This window comes from Chlorocebus sabaeus, chromosome 18 (genome assembly GCF_047675955.1).
Source record: "Chlorocebus sabaeus isolate Y175 chromosome 18, mChlSab1.0.hap1, whole genome shotgun sequence".
Lineage (NCBI taxonomy): Eukaryota > Metazoa > Chordata > Mammalia > Primates > Cercopithecidae > Chlorocebus > Chlorocebus sabaeus.
Window position 1 is genome coordinate 16795678 of NC_132921.1, and position 20797 is coordinate 16816474.

A 20797-nucleotide genomic window follows, 5' to 3' on the forward strand; every position below is an offset into this window, starting at 1 on the left:
ATGTGTGTATATATATACACATATCATATAGATATAGATATATATCAGCATGTTCTTCATAATTGTGGAATGTGTTGGAAAAATATGATTAAAACTAAAATCTTCTTCCAATCCAGAAACCCTCTCCACAATGGTAGTAGACAAAGAAACACTTTCATCATTCTAAATATATGTTATATTCCCCATAGATATACTCAGTGAATTGACCCAGGATTGGATTTCTTCAGACCTATGTGGTTCATACTCTCAGGGCACAAGTCTGTGCGGTTACGGTGGGGAGACAACCCCACTGGGAGTCATGATACCAGGCTTCAGTTTCCCAGTTCTGGTATCACCTAGCTGTGTGCCCTGTCAAAGGATGAATTTATTTTATTTCATTTTATTTTATTTTTATTATAGTATATTATATTATATTTGGGGGGAGAGAGAGAGAGAGATCAGCTAGAGCTCAGCTCTCTGACAATAGCTCTGAAACTTCCAGCTCCTAAATGTATTGGGAACATGAAAAGACCTAATGGCAGAGTCTTCAAGAAAGCAAATAAGCCTCTGGTATGAAATACATTGTTTTAGGAAGTCACTGCCACCACAAAAGAAGTGAAAATGGCGGGTCCTTGTCTTAAGTGATGACATTATCTTGTGAAATTCCTTTTCCTGGCTCATCCTGGCTCAAAAAGCTCCCCCACTGAGCACCTTGTGACTCCCACTCCTGCCTGCCAGAGAACAACCCCCTTTGACTGACATTTTCCTTTACCTACCCAAATCCTATAAAACGGCCCCACCCTTATCTCCCTTCGCTGACTCTCTTTTCAGACTCAGCCTGCCTGCACCCAGGTGATTAAAAAGCTTTATTGCTCACACAAAGCCTGTTTGGTGGTCTCTTCACACGAACGCGCATGACAGTTTTCCCCTGGGACGATGACCCACGACTCTGGAGGGGTTGGCGCTTTCTTGACTTGGGTGTGATGAGTCCATCCTTTTTTTTTTTTTTTTTTTTTTGGCTGTATGAACAGCAGTCTTGGTGGTTGGCAGCACAAGGTAGGGTCCTTCCCAGGCTGGCTTGAGTTTTTCTTCTTTCCACCTTTCGATGAGAAAGTGATCTTCAGGCTGGTGTTGGTTTACTGGAAATTCTAGGGGTGGTACATGTGCTAAAAGACTTTTAGGTTTTTTTTTGCGAGAAAGGAAAGTGGAAGATAAACCAAGTATATAATTTTTAAGAAATTGACCTTTCGTTTTAAATGTGGGGACCATGGCAGTGGACTTTATAGTCCTTAGTGCCTTTTTACTGAGAAATTTCCTTTAGCACCTATTTTTATTAGTTTTTAAACCAAAAAAAGCCAATACCATTTTACATTTAACAATGCTTCTCGTATTATTTTTATACCAGATAAGCTAAATTTTATCTTTATATTAGTGTGTTATTAATGTTAAACCTAATTTTAATAAAACCTTGTAGACATATTTATTTAATTTTTAATGTTTGACCATAAGGTAAGTGTTTTGATTTAATTTAATGTAACTTAATTTAGGAGAGCTAAGTAATTAAACACGAGGCCAAAGTACGTAAGAAAGTGGCAGTTTTTTATTGCAAATATGCACACACTCTCAGGCGAAGTTCTCTGGTCCTCAGGTGTGGGGGGCCAGGGAAGTCGCGCCGGCGCTCTCGGGTGATGTTCTCCGGTCCACAAATGCGGGGGTCGAAGAAGTCACGCCAGCTCCTGCCGGCAGCGGACTTTTATGCCTGGGAGCTGGAAGGGAAGGAGTTTGGGGCGTTTGTGTAGGAGTGGCTTCTTGAATTTGTGTCCCTGGCTTGACGTCATTCTGCGCATGCTCAGTTGATTTGGTTCTTTTTCCCGGGCGCGGGAAAATCTGTGATGAAGAACCTGGAAACAACAAGGACTGCTCCATCTTGTTCACCTTCCCCCATCTTGTCCCTTTTCCTTCACCCAAACAGTCCAACCTCTTATTGATTATAAGAATTTAGGGCGCCGTGGTCTGTCTGGCTGCTTCCTGCTGTTAAGGGGCATAGTTAGGGTCTGAGGTTGGCAGTTGGGTGTAGGGATGCAGGAGCATTTGGTTGAAGGTGACTCGGGTGATCTCTTGGACCTTGGCTCGGAGAAATTTTATTAGAATGGGAGCAAGACATAACATAAGGCAGAGGATTAGTATGGGAATTAGGAATGGAAGCATCTGCTGTACTACAGGCAGTAGCCATACCGGTGGTCCAGGGGTTAAGGGGGCATTAAATCATTGAAGCTAGGGAAACCCCGATAATTAAGGGAAGAAAAACAGCCTGCTTTTGGATGTTATTGCTGGAGCTGAGCTGGGAAGCTAGTTCAGACAGTTCTCCTTCGCTATATAGGGTTAAGCTAGGCACTAAAGATACCAGAACACAAAGGGACTGGGTGATGGAGGTATGGTTAAGAGTTCTAGACAGAGTTTGGTTACACCAAAAGTCGCCTCCAACAGGGGCCATCTGGGTCCTGCTGCGAGCTTATGTGCAATTACACCATGAAGAGTTTGGCGTAGAGTAGCAAAAAGGAATCTCTGTCTCACTCTGTCTCTCTTCATCTCTGTCTCTGTTCATCTCTGTATCTCTTCATCTATCTCTCTCTGTCTCTCCTCATCTGTCTCTATCTCTGTCTCTCTCCATCTATGTCTCACTTCATCTCTGTCTCTCCCCATCTGTCTTTGTCTCTCTCCACCTCTCTCTCTCTCTGTCTCTCTCCATCTCTGTCTTTCCCCATCTCTGTCTTTCTCCATCTCTATCTCTTCATCTCTGTCTCTGTCCATCTCTGCCTCTCTCTGTCTCTGTCTGTATCTCTTTGTCTCCATCTCCATCTCCGTCTCTGTCTCTCCACCTCCCGCTCATTAAGGCTGCTCCCCTCACCAACTCCCCTACCTCCTGGCTTCTCCCTATCTCTGACTCAACAGGGACTGAGTGCCGCAGAGGCCCTTGGGGAGGTCTGGGCTTTCTACTGCCTTCTGGTTATAGCCTCTCCTTCCCTGTATCTGTCCTTCATCCTGGCCTAATGAGTCCACATTTTATTTAGGGAGAGGGCAGAGTGACAACTCTTGGGGGGGGGGCGGGAATCTGCAGTGCCCTGCATGACTGAGTGTATCTGGTTGTCTGTAGACCAGGTTTAGAATCTCCATACAAAGTTAGGATTAGTAGGAGTAACTAGGGGAATTAGAGTGAACCATAATAATGATGACAAAGGTGTAGAGGGTAAGTTCAACATTGCCGAAATCACAAAGGGCACCCTGCCAAGCTAGGTCTTCTATGAGACTAAAAAGTTGGGAAACCTACTGGTTGGGGGATGGGTCGGGAAGGAGGGTGTCTATGGGGTTTATGAGGGAAAAGTCAGTTAAGATGAAGAATGGTGAGGAAGCAGGAAAATTTGAGGAGGGTGTTGATCCTTGAGTAGAACCTGGCCACCTGGAGATAAGGGAAGGGGAATAGATGTTTTGAGTTAGGTTAAGATGTTTCATCCCAAGAGGGGGGTGGGACAAGAGGGCATGATGAGGAAAGAGTGAGCAAAGCATGCATAGTCCAGGCAGTAACTTAGCTTTGGGGTCTGGCGAGGGTTAGACGGTTTACCGTCTACCCCAACTACTGAGATAGTGGATGGCTGGCTAGGACCTCCATAGGTTGGCGAAACAGAATATAATTGTAAAACAGAATAGGTAGCCTCCGTATTGATGAGAAAAGAAATTGGCTTACCTGCTACCTGTAGAGTTACCCTAGGCTCAGCAAGGGTGACAGGGGTCTCCGAATGTGGGCATCGTCAGTCGTCGTCCAGGTGTAGGAGCTGGAAGGAACCTTCCGACCCTTGAGGAGAGGCACCACGTTGAGGCGCAATGCCTGCCCTGCTGGCGGGGCAATCAGACTTCCAGTGTCCTTCCTGTTGGCAGGTTGGGCATGGCGTGGTAGGCAGGCGAGGATTTGGACACTGTTTTGCCTAATGCCTAGTTGTGCCACACTTAAGGCATGGACGAGACGGAGTGGCCAGCTTGGCCTGGGGACACTGGTTTGCCTAGTGTCCTGGGTCTCCGCATTTAGAGCAGGAGCCCTTGGGAGACTTGCCCTGTGTCTTCCCTGCCGGCAGAGTGGGCAACGCTGGTTGGAGGGCAGCCACTAGAGCTTGCACAGCCCTTCTTTTCTCCTTGTCTAGCTCTGCGGCCTCAGCTGCTGCTTCTCTGGAGTTAAAAACTTTAAAGGCCAATTTTCCTGTATGGGAGTCTGAGGCCCATCTTCAACCTTTTTTTGCTTTTTTCGAATATCTGAGGCTGACTGGGAAATAAAATAGGAGGCTAGGACAGCTGCCCCGGCTGGGGAAGTGGGCTAGCTGGGTAAATTGGGCCAGTGCCTCTGTAAGGCGATTTAGGAAGGAAGCCGGGTTCTCATCTGGGTGTTGGATAATTTCCTTTAATTTATCAAAATTGACCACTTTGTTAGAGGCTGCCTGTATACCGGCTAAGAGACATTGAATCATAATGTCCTTCCTACGGCGGCCAGGCTGCTGCGGTTGGTAATCCCAATCTGGTTCTATGGACGGGACAGCCATCTTTCTTAACAGGAGGGTGGCGTCGGTTAAATGCTATTGATCTGCATGTTGCCTGGCAGCTGCGAGAATGCACTCTCTTTCCTCTGGGTTAACAGTGGAAGTAAGAATGATATGTAAGTCATGCCAGGTAAGGTTATATGCTCTGGCCTAGGTATCGAAACTCTTTGGAATATTAGGTGGGGTTGGCTGAGAAGTTGCCAAGTCGTTCTTCAATTTTGGAAAGGTCAGTCACGGAAAAGGGGACATGGACTCTAACCACGCCTTTGGCTCCAGCAACTTCTCGGGGTGGGGGAGGGGGCAACAAACTAGCAGGGGAGGTTGGAACAGACTGACCAGTAGGGTAGGTTAAGACAGGCTGACTGGTAGAGGGGGTTGGGGCAGGCTGACTGGTAGAGGGCTGACTAATGGGGGCCGCTACCGCGGTCTTGGAGCGAGTGTGGGCAGAAATGGGAGAGGTAAGAGGAGTGGCTGAGGGAGGAGTGTTGGGAGGGGCAGTAGGAAGTCCATAGGGAGGGGGGTTGGAAAGTTGGGAGGGAGGTCGCCTGCCGTCGGCCCCATCTGAAATGGAGGTGGAGTCCTCCTCAGTTGCTGAGGTGGGGGCCAAGGGCCGGGTTTAGGGGTTTAGGCTAACAAGACCTGGGCCATTTAACACCGGGCGCACAGGTCTGGGCGAGAGCGCAAGTCCTAAAAGCTTTGGACATAGATAATTTCTGACCACTTTCCGAGCCTCTGGCAGAAATTAGAGAGATCTAATTAAAATGTTACGGTCTAAAGTGCCTTCAGGCGGCCGCTGAGACTGGTTGTCAGTCTCAACGTTGAGACTGGCCACGCCACAGTGGAGAGTAAAATCAGTCACATTTGTTTAAGATCTTGCTCTAATTGTAAAGTTTTGAGATTAGTTAGAAGACACCCCTTTAGGGTGTCTCTAGGTATTTTGGATTGGGGATTTCCCATTGCCTTTCTCTCGCCTATAGGCGGAAACCGAACTCTACCTGGCTACAAAGTGTCCTTTGGAGCCACTAGAGACCGGGAGGCTCCTGGAGCTGGAATGGAGATTACCTCCAGGCGGACGTCTCCATCCTGGACGGGTCTCACACGGACTGGAATGGAGTTCCTTTGGGCAGACGTCTCTACCTTTGGGAACTCTCCTGTGGGTCACCTGGTGACCAAAAAACCTTGGGCCTGCGCAGGACTTCTGGCCAAGGAGTATGAGAGGGAGGCAAGAGATACTCAACCCTAGGAGACTTGGAGGTGTGGAAAGCGATGTCTAGGTCCTGGTCCGTCCGCAGCGTGGAAGGAGGAGGCTCCTCGGACCTTAGGGGGCCCTGAGGAGGGGTCTCCGTCCGGGTTTTTGGCATGCCACAGTGGAGAGGAAAATTAGCCGCTTTCGTTTTAAATCTTGAGCTAGATGTAAGGCTTCCAAGTTTTGGAGGAGACACCCTAAAGGGGTGTTCATAGGGATTTTCGATTGTGAGGTTCCCATTGTTTAACCACCAGAAATGGAAACCGACCTCATGCAGTGGCAAAGCGTCCTTTGCCGCTGCTGGGGACCGGGGGCTCCTGGAGCCACTAACGGAGAATTGAGGAACTTCAAGACGGAGGTCTCGGGGTTGAAGGCCTCACTGCGCCACAGGGTGGCTACGTCCTTGGGCGTACGTACGACTCCAGGCCAAGGACATGGAAACGGACGGAGATGGTTAACAAAGGAGAGTACTCACCAAAGAAGAAATTCTCAGAGCGGCACCAGTGGAAAGCTGGAACACTTGTTCGGTGTTCATGGCTGGTTGGGTTGGGAGCTGGTTCGCTGGGGAGGAGGTTCGTTAGACCCCTAGGGGATGTTGAGGAAGGGTCTCCTCCTGGGTCGGGTTTCGGCACCAACTGTTTTAATTTAATTTAATTTAATGTAACTTAATTTAGGAGAGCTAAGTAATTAAACATGAGGCCAAAGTACGTAAGAAAGTGGCAGTTTTTTATTGCAAATATGCACACACTCTCGGGCAAAGTTCTCTGGTCCTCAGGTGTGGGGGGCCAGGGAAGTCGCGCCGGGTGTTGTTCTCCGGTCCACAAATGCGGGGCCGAAGAAGTCACCCCGGCTCCTGCCGGCAGCGGACTTTTATGCCTGGGAGCTGGAAGGGTAGGAGTTTGGGGCGTTTGTGTAGGAGTGGCTTCTTGAATTTGTGTCCCTGGCTTGACGTCATTCTGCGCATGCTCAGTTGATTTGGTTCGTTTCCCGGGCGCGGGATAATCTGTGATGAAGAACCCGGAAACAACAAGGACTGCTCCATCTTGTTCACCTTCCTCCATCTTGTCCCTTTTCCTTCACCCAAACAGTAAGATTTTATAGACTCTTTTTAATCTTTTATAATTTTTGCTAAAGCGCAGGCTGGTGCTTTAAGAAAAACCTGTTATGCTTTTACTTTAATGTCCAGTTCACGGAAAAACTGGATGATACTTACTTAACTTTAGCTAATATGTTTACACACAGAATGTTCTTTACAATTAACATTTTAAAACTTGCTTAAACCTTCAAAACAATAATTTTTAACTTTTTAATGCAGGTAAAAATGTTCATTCTTATACCTCCTTATAATCCTTTTACCAAAGATGTATTTTGCTTTTCTTATACACCTTACACATAAACTTTTTTTTTTTCCCCCAATAGTTTTACATTCAGGAGGCCTACTTTTAAATTATACAACATTTTTGCATAAATTCTTTTTTAAACACACTTTTTTTATAATTTTTTTTTTCACGACTTTTACAGGCAATTTTTTTTTTTTGGACATGCCTTCACTTTCAGACTTATTACAAACATTTCTTTAAACAACCAGTTAATTTATTTCAGGACAAGAAATACCATATAACACTCTTTTTATATAAATTCCGCCCCCTCCCTTTTTTTTTTCCTTAGGATACTTCTGAACTGGTGAGTTGTACTCACAATGAGGTTTCCTCTAAAAGTTGTTATTATTATTTTTTTACTTTTTTTTGTTGTTGTTGTCGTTGTTAGCAAAGCAGTTGCCGCTACAGATTGCATGAATGCATTTGGGCCATCCTTGAGGTACTGGGTTAAGGATTTTTTTTTTTTTTTTTTTTTTTTTTTTTGATGGGAAGGCCTCAGTGCTTTCCGGGTTACGCCCTTGTTTACACTGACAACATAGTGGTATTTTGGAGTGTTATAGAGTTACGGAAAATACCTTCCATTATCAATTACAGGTTTTAAATTTACCTTGGCTTTTAAAGGAATAGGGTATACTTTTTTTTTTTTTAACTACTTGTATATATCTCTCTCTCTTTCTTTCTTTCTCTCTTTGACTTTGTCTCTCTTTGACTTTCCTTTTGCCTTTGTCTCTTCCTCTCTCTCTCTACCTCTTTCTGTCTCTCCTTGACTCCCTCTTTGTCTGTCTCTTCCTCTCCGTCTCTTCTCTCTCTCTTTGCCTCTGCCAGAGGCTTATGCTGCTGTTCTCTCAACCACCATGTGTTGGGGGCGGGGAATCTAAAACAAGCTGGTCTGAGTTCCCTGGCTTACAGGTTACCTTGTGCCATACCTTTGAAACAAGGGACCGGTCCATGCTTCCTTCTAATGGCCAACCTACCTCTAATGCTGACCAGTCTATCTTACACACAGTTTTAAATTTTCCTGCTGTCGTAGCACTCCATAGTCTCCCTTAAATCCTTTTTTTGAAAATTTTCAACACAGTTCCTTGTGGGGTGGGCTTACTTTGTGCCCCATGTTTCCTCTAGACAAAACACCAGGCTCACACCACACGCACACCACAAAACAAAGAACGGGTAAAAAGGGCACATACCCGCTTAAGCTCTGGGAGATTCCGGACCCCCAGGAAATGTGAGATCAGAAATGTTTATCATTTTTAGCTGCTATATTTTGGGGTATTTTAAATGCACCAATAGATAACTATTACAAAAACTAAATTTTCAAATTTTAATTAATTTAAATGAATGTAGCCACATGTGGCTGGGGGCTACCCTATTGAACAGCACAGGTTTAAAAATCATGCTTGCTTTCTGTTACATCTTTCTATTGAGAAATTCAGAGTCTCAAAAGGTAAAATAATGTAATTTCAACTGTGTGTCCCTATGGGTGCACCATATCTATGCTGAGGGGTCAGGTCACCTCTGTACTTCCAGTGAAACAGTTGTTGGAACTCCCCCAACACTTTTTTTTTTTTTTTTTTTTTTGAGACAGAGTCTCACTCTGTCACCCAGGCTGGAGTTTAGTGGTGCGATCTCGGCTTACTGAAACTTCTGCTGCTGGGTTCAAGAGATTCTCCTGTCCCAGCCTCCCAAGTAGCTGGGATTACAGGCACTTGCCACTGTACCTGGCTAATTTTTTGTTTTGTTTTGGTTTGGTTTTGGTTTTGTTTTTGGTTTTGTTTTTTGTATTTTTAGTAAAGACAGGATTTCATCATCTTGGCCAGGCTGGTCTTGAACTCCTGACCTCGTGATCCACCCACCACAGTCTCCCAAAGTGCTGGGATTATAGGCATTAGCCACCATGCCTGGCCTCCCCCAAGACTTCTTTAGGCAGTAGGAAAATTGTACGAAATAGAAACTTCAAAAGAATGAAGAATGACCAAATGGTAATACGTGGATAAATATAAAAGATATTTTGCTCAATTTTAAAATACAGGTGACTAATTGAAGCAAAAGGAATAGAAAGGTATTACAGGGGCTATAAGAAATGTAGAAATAAAATCAATGACTACCGTAGCACAAAGGATGGGCGGGTGAAATGGAAGTACACTGTGGTAAGGTTGTCACATTAAAAATTAAGTTGAATAATATTGTTTGAAGGTAGCCTTTAATAAGTTAAATGTGAATATTGTGACCTGTAAAGCAGCCATAAGTAGGCCAAGAATGGAGATGAAATAGAATACTAAAAATAGTCAGAAAGAAGTCAGGAAAAGAAGAGGGTAACAATGAACAGATGAGACAAGCAAAAAATAAATGGCCATTTGGTAAATTCAAGCCCAAGCTCAATGATAATTACCGTAAATGTTGGACGCTCTATTTGAAAGACAGATACTATCAGACTACATTACAAAGCAAGATCCAATGTAATGGAGTCTGGCTCCCCTTTTGATGGTTGACTGCTGACAGCATCAAACCCCACCTTCTCTCTCCCTCTGATCCACATCTGCTTGGGCAGAAAGCCCTGGGGCTCCTCCCTTGGTACCTATGGGAAGTTCAAACCAAGTAAGCCCTGACCATCGCAGAAACCCTCACCCCAGCCCCAGCCCCCAACCACAATAAAAGCCAAAGCCAGTTGACCCTCCTGACTCTCTCAAGCCTTCTTGGGAATCTTCTCTGCTCTCCCCAGAAGGCCTCATTACATGAATAATAAATCTCTTCATACCCTCCTGGTGCATGTGTAGCATCAGCAGCCACAACATTCAACCAATTTTAGGTGGGTGGGGGGATCTATCCTATCTTCGTGATGTGACTATAGCATCCAAATATATGATGTCTATGTGAAAATTCACTTTAAATGTAATGGCACCTCCAAGATAAAAATCAAACATGCAAAAAGAAATACCGTGCCAACACTAATATATAAAATCTTCAGTAGTTACATTCACATCAGATAAATTAAATTTCAGGACAAGGACGATTATCAGGGATGGTGTGGTATCGATATAATGATAGATACATTAGTTGAAAAACAAAGAATTCAGATATAGCCTGTATATTTACATGTCACAAAGTGTCCAGTGTAATTACTTCATTAGAATAAGGAGTCTTTTCAACAAATGACCCTAAAACAATGGAATACCTGTATAGAAAACAGTTAATACCAACACTTATTTACAAAAATTAACTCAAAATAACTCTTAGGCCTGAATACGAAAGTTAAAACTATAAAACCTCTAGAAAAAAAGGATAAAAGTCTCAGCAAAATTAAAATTGGCAAATATTTCTTAAGACGGAGAAAAGCAGAAAACATAAAATAAAAAGTTAAAGAATTAAACTTCATGGAAAATTAAAACCGGTCTTCAAAAACATTTTCAAGATGCAATCTCTGGATCTCACACAGGACTTGTGTTTAGAATACATTAAAAAACAATTATAAGTCAATAAGAAAATCAGCAAAGTAATTTTAAAATGGGCGAAGATTTGAACAGACATTTCACAAAATAAGATATGCATATGGCCAATAAGCATAAGAAAAGATACTTCACATAATTAGTCATAAAAGAAATGTAAAAATTAAAACCACATGAGATGCTATTTAAATTATAGCCAGTAGAATGGCTATAACAAAGAAGGCTGACCACACTAAATATTAGAGAGGATACAAAGCTGCTGGACTGCTCGTGCATTGCTGATAGGAATACAAAATGTTAGAACCTCTTTGGAGAACACTTTGGCAGTGTCTTATAAATTCAAGCTTACACTTATCATATGACCCAGCAATTTCACTGTAAGTATCTACCCAAAAGAAATGAAAACATGAGCCCACACAAAACTTACGCTCACAAATTTTCATAGTAGTTATTCATAATAGCCAAACACTGGCAACAACAGAAATGCCCACCGATGAATATACAAAATATCCTTTTCCACATAATGGAATACTGCTTGCCAGTAGAAAGTAACAATCTGCTGACATCCCCAAAACATTGATGCATGTCAAAAACATATCACTGAGCAGAAGAAGTCAAACACAAAGAGCTACATACTCTATCATTCCCTTTGTATAAAACCTGAAAATTGGCTCGGTGTGATGGCATGTGGCTGTAATCCCAGCACTTCGGGAGGCTGAGGCAGGAGGATTGCTTGAGCCCAAGAGTTTGAGGCTACAGTGAGCTGTGATTGCACCACTGAGCTTCAAGCTGGGTGACAGAATAAGATGCTGTCTCTGTTAAAAAACAGAAAACACACAAACCTGGAAATGGCAAATCTGCTCTGCAGCGATGAAAAGCGGACTAGAGGTTGCTGGGCCAAGGCTGCATGGATGGTTCCCCGGGAAGCAGAACAAGTGAACCTGGAGGATGCTGCTCTGTATCTTAGTCACTGTGGCGTTTTCATTCCTGTATCCATTTGTCAAAACTCATCAAATCATAGGCTTTAATGGGTACATTTTCTTTTACATAAATTACATCTTAACAATGTTGATTATTAATATTTTTACATACTCCTGAATTTTTCCTTACAGAAAAATACCAAATAATACAGGTATTCTCCCCTTCAGAAAGTGGAACTTAAGCTCTCCCCTAAGAAGGTGGACTGAGCTTCATGACTTGCTTTCAAATAATATATAGTATGGAAAGGGAAAAATAGAAACTTTACATTGGAAAAACCTGGCAAACTCTACCTTAACCAAGTGATCAAGGTTAACACCCCAGTGATGTCATGTAGATATCAGGGACCCCCTCATATGACAAAATAAAAAGGCATTTCACCACTGTGATATCCTTTCCAAAAACCCATAACCTTTCTCTAATCATGAGAAAATAAATCAGATAAGCCCAAAATACAAAACACCTGCCCAGTGTCCCTCAAAACTGCCAAGGTCATGAAAAACAAGTATAGCATGAGAAATTGTCATTGATCCAGGAATCAGAAGAGACTAAGACAAGACAACTAAAGGTATTGTTATACCCTGTCCTGTATCTTACAGCAGGAAAACAATATTGAATTTTTAAAATGGTAAAATTTAAATCAAGTCTGGAATTTAGCTAATAGTAATTTCATTAGTTTTTTATTACTGCATAACAAATTACAACAAATTTATTAACTCACACCTGCATAGCCGTGTGCATCGATTTGCTCATCAGATATCTGGGCACAGCACGAGGGAGTTCTCTGTTCAGTGTCTTACAAACCTGAAATTAGGGTATCAACCAGGCTGTGCTCCTTCCTGGAGGCTCTGAAGAAGAATACACCGCCAAGCTCATCTGAGTCGCTCCCCATATTCATTTTTTTGCTATTGCAGGAATGAGCTCCCCATTTCCTGGTTGGCTGTCAGCACAGCGTCTCTTAGCAGCTAGAGGCTGCTCCGAGTCTTGCCAGCGGCACCCTCATCTTCAAAGTTAGCATGAGAATGTCACTCTTGTCAAAACCCTCTCAGGCTTTGCATCTCCCTGACTTCCCCGACTCTCACCTCTTCACCAAGATTTAAAGGGCTCATAGGATTGGATCAGGTCCACTCTAATGATTTATCTATCGTAAGGTCAACTTATTGGGACCTTAATTACTTCTCCAAAATACCTTCACAGCAACAGCCACAGGATCATTTGATCAAATAACTAGTAGAAGGTGTGCATAGACCAGGGCCCTTGACTCTTAAGGGCCATCTTATAATTCTGCTTGCCACAGTGATGTGCCAGTGTTGGTTTATACTTGATAAATGCACTACAATAATTAGCAGAAACTGAAACTGAGTGACTGGCATATGAAAACTCACTCTACTATCTTTGCAACTTTTCTGTAAATCTAAAATGACTCCAAATAAAAATTTACGTAAAGAACATTCTCTTTTAAAAACCTAGTTAAATACATCATCTCTTTCCTGCTGGGACACAAACTGATAGAATCACTGCATTCAATTACTATAAACAATTATAGAGGAAGGAGGAGGATGACGATGAAAAGGAGAAGGAAAAAGAAGCAGCAGCTAACATTTATTGAGAATTTTTTAAGTGCTAGGCATTTTCTTAAGCACTTCGTATAGACCATCTTATTTAATCTCAAAAACAATCCTGTAAGGCATTACTTTATTGGGTGATCTCCCCATTTTACAGATGAATAAATTATGATAGAGACGGTTTTATGGCTTGCTCAAAGTCACATTATTAAGTGGTGATGGAGCTAGAAATCAAACCCAGGTAATCCGATTCCAGAGCCCGCATTTGGAAGCATTTCCCCATCGGACCTGTCATACATATTCCACATGTTCCACAACACCAGCCACTCTGTCTTTCCTCAGAAGCTGATCGCTTCCAAAGAATGTAACATGGGCAGTGATTTATATTTGACCCAAATACTTCTGTAAATGTGATTATCACCATAGAAGCCAACACAACATTGCCCTAAATTGTCTTGCAAAAAAGAATCCTCAGAGCTCATTCTGATGAGTTTCTGTTTATTAAAAAAAATTCTTATCCATAGGATTTGATCAATTACAATAATGTGCCCACTGAAATATTACCAACCTACCTTGAAGTAGATATGAATTATACAGTTCATAAACCATCTCTCAGATGTAAACAAGAAGCAGGAGATTCATTTCAAAACTATTACCAAAGTTGAAAACAAAAATTTAAAGTTTAACTCTGAGATTTACTTTTCTTATTCTCCCTGTAATAGATGGTTTTCTATCTCGGCAAACTATAAGGCAAAATTTATATTCTCTAAAAATATGGTAGCTGTGCCATTGGCACCCATTTCCCATATACAAAACAAGTGAAAATCTTTTCAGTCAATTCCCCAAAATAACTAGGACTCCAGCCATCCCCCAGGAACAGATTCCAACCTGGCTGCTATTAATAAATTTTCATCTAAAGATGTTGTGTATTCCTCAGGCTTCTTCAGGTACCCAGAATTGAAGACCAGCTATAACTAGCTTAACCAACTACAGATATTTGCTGGCTGGTAGAACTGTGAAACAGGGTGGATCAGGTTTTCTGTGTGTGTGTGTGTGTGTGTGTGTGCGCGCGTGTGCACATGCGCATGCATGTGTGTGTGTGTCAGTGGGTGGGGAAGATGAGATTCATCCCTTGGCACTGTTTCTCAGTATTGGTCTCAACTTCTTCTACTGTATAAGGGAAAGCTTCCTGCACCATGAGAAGAACAGTATATGACTTCAGAAAATACCTAGATTAATTTATGTCATCTAGTAACCCCAAGGAAAGAGGGCTTCAGTCCCATCATGTTTATATGAAGTCCAAGGCCACATTCTCATCCCTTAGACAGACTACTGTGGCTGAACAGGGACAGTGATTGGCCAGGACTGAGCCATGTGACCAGTCGAGGTCCTTTGGAACTGGTTAGCAACCTTACCAGATTAGTGCCAAGTGGCACAAAGAGAGGGTTTAAACAGGTGTTCCTCTGCTGTTTGCCAGACAGACTACTGCTCAACTATATCACCTGACTGTTTCCTGATATCCTCCTTTTACCACTTATGGACATGCCCAGCTCCATTGTGGACACTTGTAAACCCAAAGAAAGAGACCTTGAATATTCGGTCAAGGGAGTGCGGAATGAAGGGTCCCATATCTGTAGCTGGTGGGGGAAGCACTGATGAAGGCTCTGAATTGTACCTGTGGTTAGTAACACTCCCGCTCTATCTGTTTACCTGTTGGCCCATCTTTACTGCATTTTCATTCACTGCACTTGCTAAAGGCTTATTACTCACAACTCAGATGAATCACCTCCACCGTTTCATTCTTGCCTTTTTTAATAGACTGAGAAGGGGGTGGCCACCTAACCAGTTGGAAGCAGAAGAGCCGGTTTAGCCTTTTCATCCTAAGCCTGAGGTGTCTGGTTGCAATACTCAGGGGTTTTATGAATGTAGGGTACCTAAGGCCTCTTTGTTCCAGCTTTGAGCTTCATTCTCCAGTTCTTGAACATCAGAGATAATGTCACTCAACAAAATGCCCATGAAAATTAATACTTCCCCACTTTTTAAATTCCCCTAAAACATTTTGTGTTGATGCTTTTTTATTATTTTAACTCCTTTTTGTTTAAATGTCCTCTTGTGAATATCATTTCAAACACACAATCTTTTTTTATTTTTTATTTTATATCTCTGTATACAACCTGATGTTTGATATACATGTACATAGTGAAATGGTTGCTCTAGTGAAATAAATTAACATATATCCATCATCTCACATAGTTACCCTTTTTGTATGTGTGGCAAGAGCACCTAAAATCTACTATTTTTCACAAAAATCTTATATATAATACATTATTATTAACCATCATCCTTGTCTTGTACATTACAGCTCTAGACTTGTTGATCCTACATATCTTCAACTTTGGATCCTTTGACCTATAGCTCTCTATTCTCTCCCTCTCCCTTCATCTCCCCAATCCCTGATAGTTACCATTTTACTCTCTTTCTCTATGTATTTAACTTTTTTATATTACATATGCAAGTGAGATCATACAGTACTTTTTGTGTATGACATTTCACTTAGCATAATGTCCTCCAGCTTCACCCATGTTATGGCAAATGCCAGGACCTCCTTCTTTATTAATGGCAGCCATGAGAAAGAAGGAGAATCTTCATAGATAGATGGATATCTTCACCATATCTAGATAGATGGATATATCACCATATCTTCACTCATCCACAGATGAACACTTCAGTTGTGCCCATATCTTGGCTATTGTGAAAAATGCTACAAAGAACGTGGACGTGCAGATATCTTTACAAGGTGGTAACTTCATTTCCTTTGGGTACTTACTCAGAAAAGGGATAGCTGCGTCTTATGGTAGTACTATTTTTAATTTCTCTCCATACTATTTTCCAAAATGACTGCACCAGTCTACCTTCACACCAATAATAAATATACAATCTCTAAAGATGCAACCAGTTTCAACTAACTATAGATATTTTGCCAAAATCAAACATGACCAGATTGTCACAATTTGGCCATGAGAACTTCCTAACCTGGCTCCTTCATCCTTTTAGCATCACCAATTTTTCTTACAACAACATCAGATTACAAATCCCTTCTAATTTCTTCCTGCCCAATACATGGAAGAGCTATCTTCCAAAAAATCCTCATTCCTTTTAGTGAAAAATGCTGTGTGAGACTAAACTCTAGGTGCTGGAAATCATAAATGGTGCTACTGTGGTATCGAGTGGTTGTGCTGGTAACAGACCTAGATAAGGCGCTCAGTACTCACCTTGCTAACAGCTTTCAGTAAATTACAAATGTTTAGCCCACAAGCAGCTAAAAGCTTAATAATAAAAATGATCAACAAAGTGCTGGAATTAACCATAATATACAATTCATTCTTTAGTTAACTTTACATGATTCAAAGGATAGACCTATTTTATATCACACTACAAGGAACACATTAAGGTACTTGTAGGTTTATTTGTCCATTCTATGAGGAAATGCCATACAAAAATTAAGCTAAATTTCTATTTGCCAATGTGGTGAAATTTGAAATAGAGATTCAAATAACTTAAGCAAAATGCAGAAGAAAAGATACATATAAAAATTAAAGAACACAAAATTATGTATTTTTCTATAAGTACATGTAGATATATTCTAGAAGTCGTGCAGGGAAGGTGAGCCCCATAATTAGGGCTTACCCTGGGAGGGTTCTTGACTTCACCCAGGAAGGAATTCAAGGATGAGCCAGTAGTGTCAGCAAATTTTCTTCAAGTGGCAGTGTACAGCAGCAGCAGAGGTACTGCTGCTTGTGGAGCAGGGCTACCTCATAGGCAGTGTACCCAGAGTAACAGCTCAGAGGCAGTTCTGCAGTCATTCTACATCCACTTCTAGTTATTTGCAAATTAACAGGTGGATTATGCAGAAGTTTCTAGAAAAAGGGTGGTAACTTCTGGATTGTCAGGTTGTTGCTATGGAAAGGGGTGATAACTTCTGGATATAGCCATGGCAAGGGTAAACTGATATGGCACGCTGGTGGGCATGTCTTACGGAGAGGTGCTTCCAACTCTTCCCTGTTTTAGCTAGTCTTCAATTTGCTCTGATGTCTGAGCCCCACTGCCAGAGTTAAGTCTTGCCTGCTTGCACACTTGTAGTACCAGCTTCTTAAGAGGCTGAGGCAGGAGGATCGCTTAAGCCTGGGAAGTTGAGGCTGCAGTGAGCCAAAATCATGCCACTGCACTCCAGCCTGGGCAACAGAGCAAGACCCTGTCTCAAAAAAAAAAAAGAAGGAAAAGAAAGAAAAAAAGAATAAAGTCTCTCTTCCTACCTTAGAGTATTCCTCTACTGCCCTCTGAGATTTTAACAAGAGTACTCAGTTGAAACATGAAAAATGAGAACTGATGGCTTCAAGTTAGTTTTATTATTCAAAATAGTTTGGGAACTTCTTGGGGATTTTCTTAGGGCCATGGCTTAGACTTTGTACTATCCTCAATGGAAACAAACTGGAGAATTTCATTTTCTGAAAATCGACAGTGACAATTCACAGTCATTTTAGGATAAAAAAATTGAATGATATAAATTAGAAAATAATGTTCATGTGTTCTCTTAAAAAAGGTAAATTTAAAAATTTTGCCATCTTAAACCCTTTCAAAGAAGAGATGGAGATTAAAAAAAAATCAAACAAACTGATTACCAAGAAAATACATTACAAAAATGAACAATGGCCACATGGGTGCATACAATCTCTGCTTTTAGAATCAATTCATTGTTGGAAAGTTCTATAATATTAATTATAAGTCTTTAGAATAAAAAATGTCAGAAAAGCCTGGGGAAAAACCAACAAACAAATAGGAAGTTTACAAAATATAGGTACAATTTTAGATGAAATTATCTGGAAGGGGACTTTCCAAATTAATGCCAATGTAAACTGAATATTCAAAATAGTCAGAAGTTGAATAAAATTTTAAATGGACTCAAAAAAACAAATATACATATTAATGAGCCAAAGAGAATATATGATCATTTATTTAGATGCACAATAGGCATTTTTAAAAAAATCAATTCCCATTAATGTTAAAAAACACATGTATCATGAGTTCATGGATACTTTCAGAACTAAAGAGAACATTTATATGTGTAATCTGACAGTCAGCATATTATTTTAATTTAATGGGAAAATATGAGAACCATTAATGCAGAATATAGACAAGAAGGCCCACTATCTTTACTACTATTTACCATATTATTAGAGGTATTAGCCATACAATCAGAGAAGAGGAAGAAAGTAGAGCCTTAGAAGTAGAAGGGAAGAGATAAAAATCAATTTGAAAATTATGTATGCTATATCTGATATAGTGTGATATAATTAAATATCTGGAAAACACAAAATAATTGATGAAAACACCACACAAGCAATAAAATAATTTTATAAGATAATAGCTTATAAAACTACAATTACAACAATTAATAACCTTTATATATACAAACAAAAAATTGGAAAATGAAATGTATTTTCATGAGAGCAAAAAAAAAAAATCAAAATACCTAGGCATAAGCTTAATAAGAAAAATCCTTGTATTTATTATCAACTGATTTTCAATAAAGATACAAAGACAATTCAATGCAGAAAGAATCATCTGTTTGAGAAATGGTTCTGTGAGTGTGAAGAGACAACCTCTGGATTGGGAGAAAATATTTGCAAGTCATATATCTAATTACAGGTTAGAAGAAACTATCATCAGAGCCTACAGACAGACAGCCTACAGAATGGGAGAAAATTTTTACAATCTATCGATCTGACAAAGGTCTAATATCCACAGCCTACACAGAACTTAAACAAATTTACAAGAAAGAGAACAACCCCATTAAAAAGTGAGCAAAGGACATGAACAGACACTTCTCAAAAGAAGACATACAGGCAGCCAACAATCATGAAAGAAAGCTCATCATCACTGGTCATTAGAGAAATTTAAATCAAAACCACGGTGAGATACCACCTCATGCCAGTCAGAATGGCTATTATTTAAAGGTCAAAAAACAACAGATGTTGGCAAAGTTGTGGAGAAAAAGGAACACTTTTACACTGTTGGAAGGAGTGCAAATCAGTTCAACCATTGTGGAAGACAGTGTGGTGATTCCTCGAAGACCTAGAGGCAGAAATACCATTTGACCCAGCAATCCCATTACTGGGAATATACCCAAAGAAATATAAATCATTCCATTATAAAGATACATGAACATGTATGTTCATTGCTGCATTATTCACAATAGCAAAGACATGAAACCAACCTAAATATCCATCAATGATAAACTGGATAAAGAAAATGTGGTACATATATGCCACAGAATATTATGCAGCCATTAAAAGGAACAACAAGATCATGTCCTTTGCAGGGACCTGGATGTATCTGGAAGCTGTTACCCTCAGAAAACTAATGCAGGAACAGAAAACCAAATACCACATGTTCTCACTTCTAACAGGGAGAAAGAATAGGTAATGGATGCTGGGCTCAGTATCTAGGTTATAGGATGATCTGTGTGGTAAACCACCATGGCACATGCTTTACCTATGTAACAAACCTGCACATCCTGCACATGTACCCCTGAACTTAAAAGTTGAAGGGAAAAAAAGTTATTATCCAAAATATAAAAATAAACAATAATGGCCGGGCGCGGTGGCTCAAGCCTGTAATCCCAGCACTTTGGGAGGCCGAGACGGGCGGATCACAAGGTCAGGAGATTGAGACCATCCTGGCTAACATGGTGAAACCCCGTCTCTACTAAAAAACACACACAAAAAACTAGCCGGGCGTGGTGGTGGGCACCTGTAGTCCCAGCTACTCGGGAGGCTGAGGCAGGAGAACGGCGTGAACCCGGGAGGCGGAGCTTGCAGTGAGCCGAGATCGCGTCACTGCACTCCAGCCTGGGCCACAGAGCGAGACTCCGTCTCAAAAAAAAAAAAAAAAAAAAAAAAAAAAAAAAAAAAAAACAATAATAAGAAAACAAAAATCCCAATTTTAAAAGCAGGCAAGGAACCTGTCTAGACATTTCTCTAAAGAAGACATACAAAATGGCCAACAGATACATTAAAAAATGCTCAACATGACTAATCATTAGGGAAATATTCTCAGATTTGATATCAAAAGGTTGAATCTTAAAAGATACTAATGGGCTGGGTGCGGTGGCTCACACCTGTAATCCCAACACTTTGGGAGGCCAAGGTGGGAGGATCACCAGGTCAGGAGATCGAAACCATCCTGGCCAACATGGTGAAACCCAACCTATGCTAAAAATAAAAATACAAAAATTAGCTGGGTGTGGTGGTGCATGCCTGTAATCCCAGCTACTCGGGAGGCTGAGGCAGGAGAATCGCTTGAACCAACAAGTCAGAGGTTGCAGTGAGCCAAGGTCACACCACTGCACTCCAGCCTGGCGACAGAGCAAGACCCGTCTCAAAAAAAAAAAAAAAGATATTAATGATAAGCTGAACTCCAATCACCCTATGAAAGATCCCACAAAACTATTGAGATACTAATTCACATTCACAAGGATAGCAAAAATCTAAAAAGACTAGAATAGGTATTAGCTAAGATGTAGAGAATTGGAACCCTCATACATTGCTGTGGTATTGTAATACGG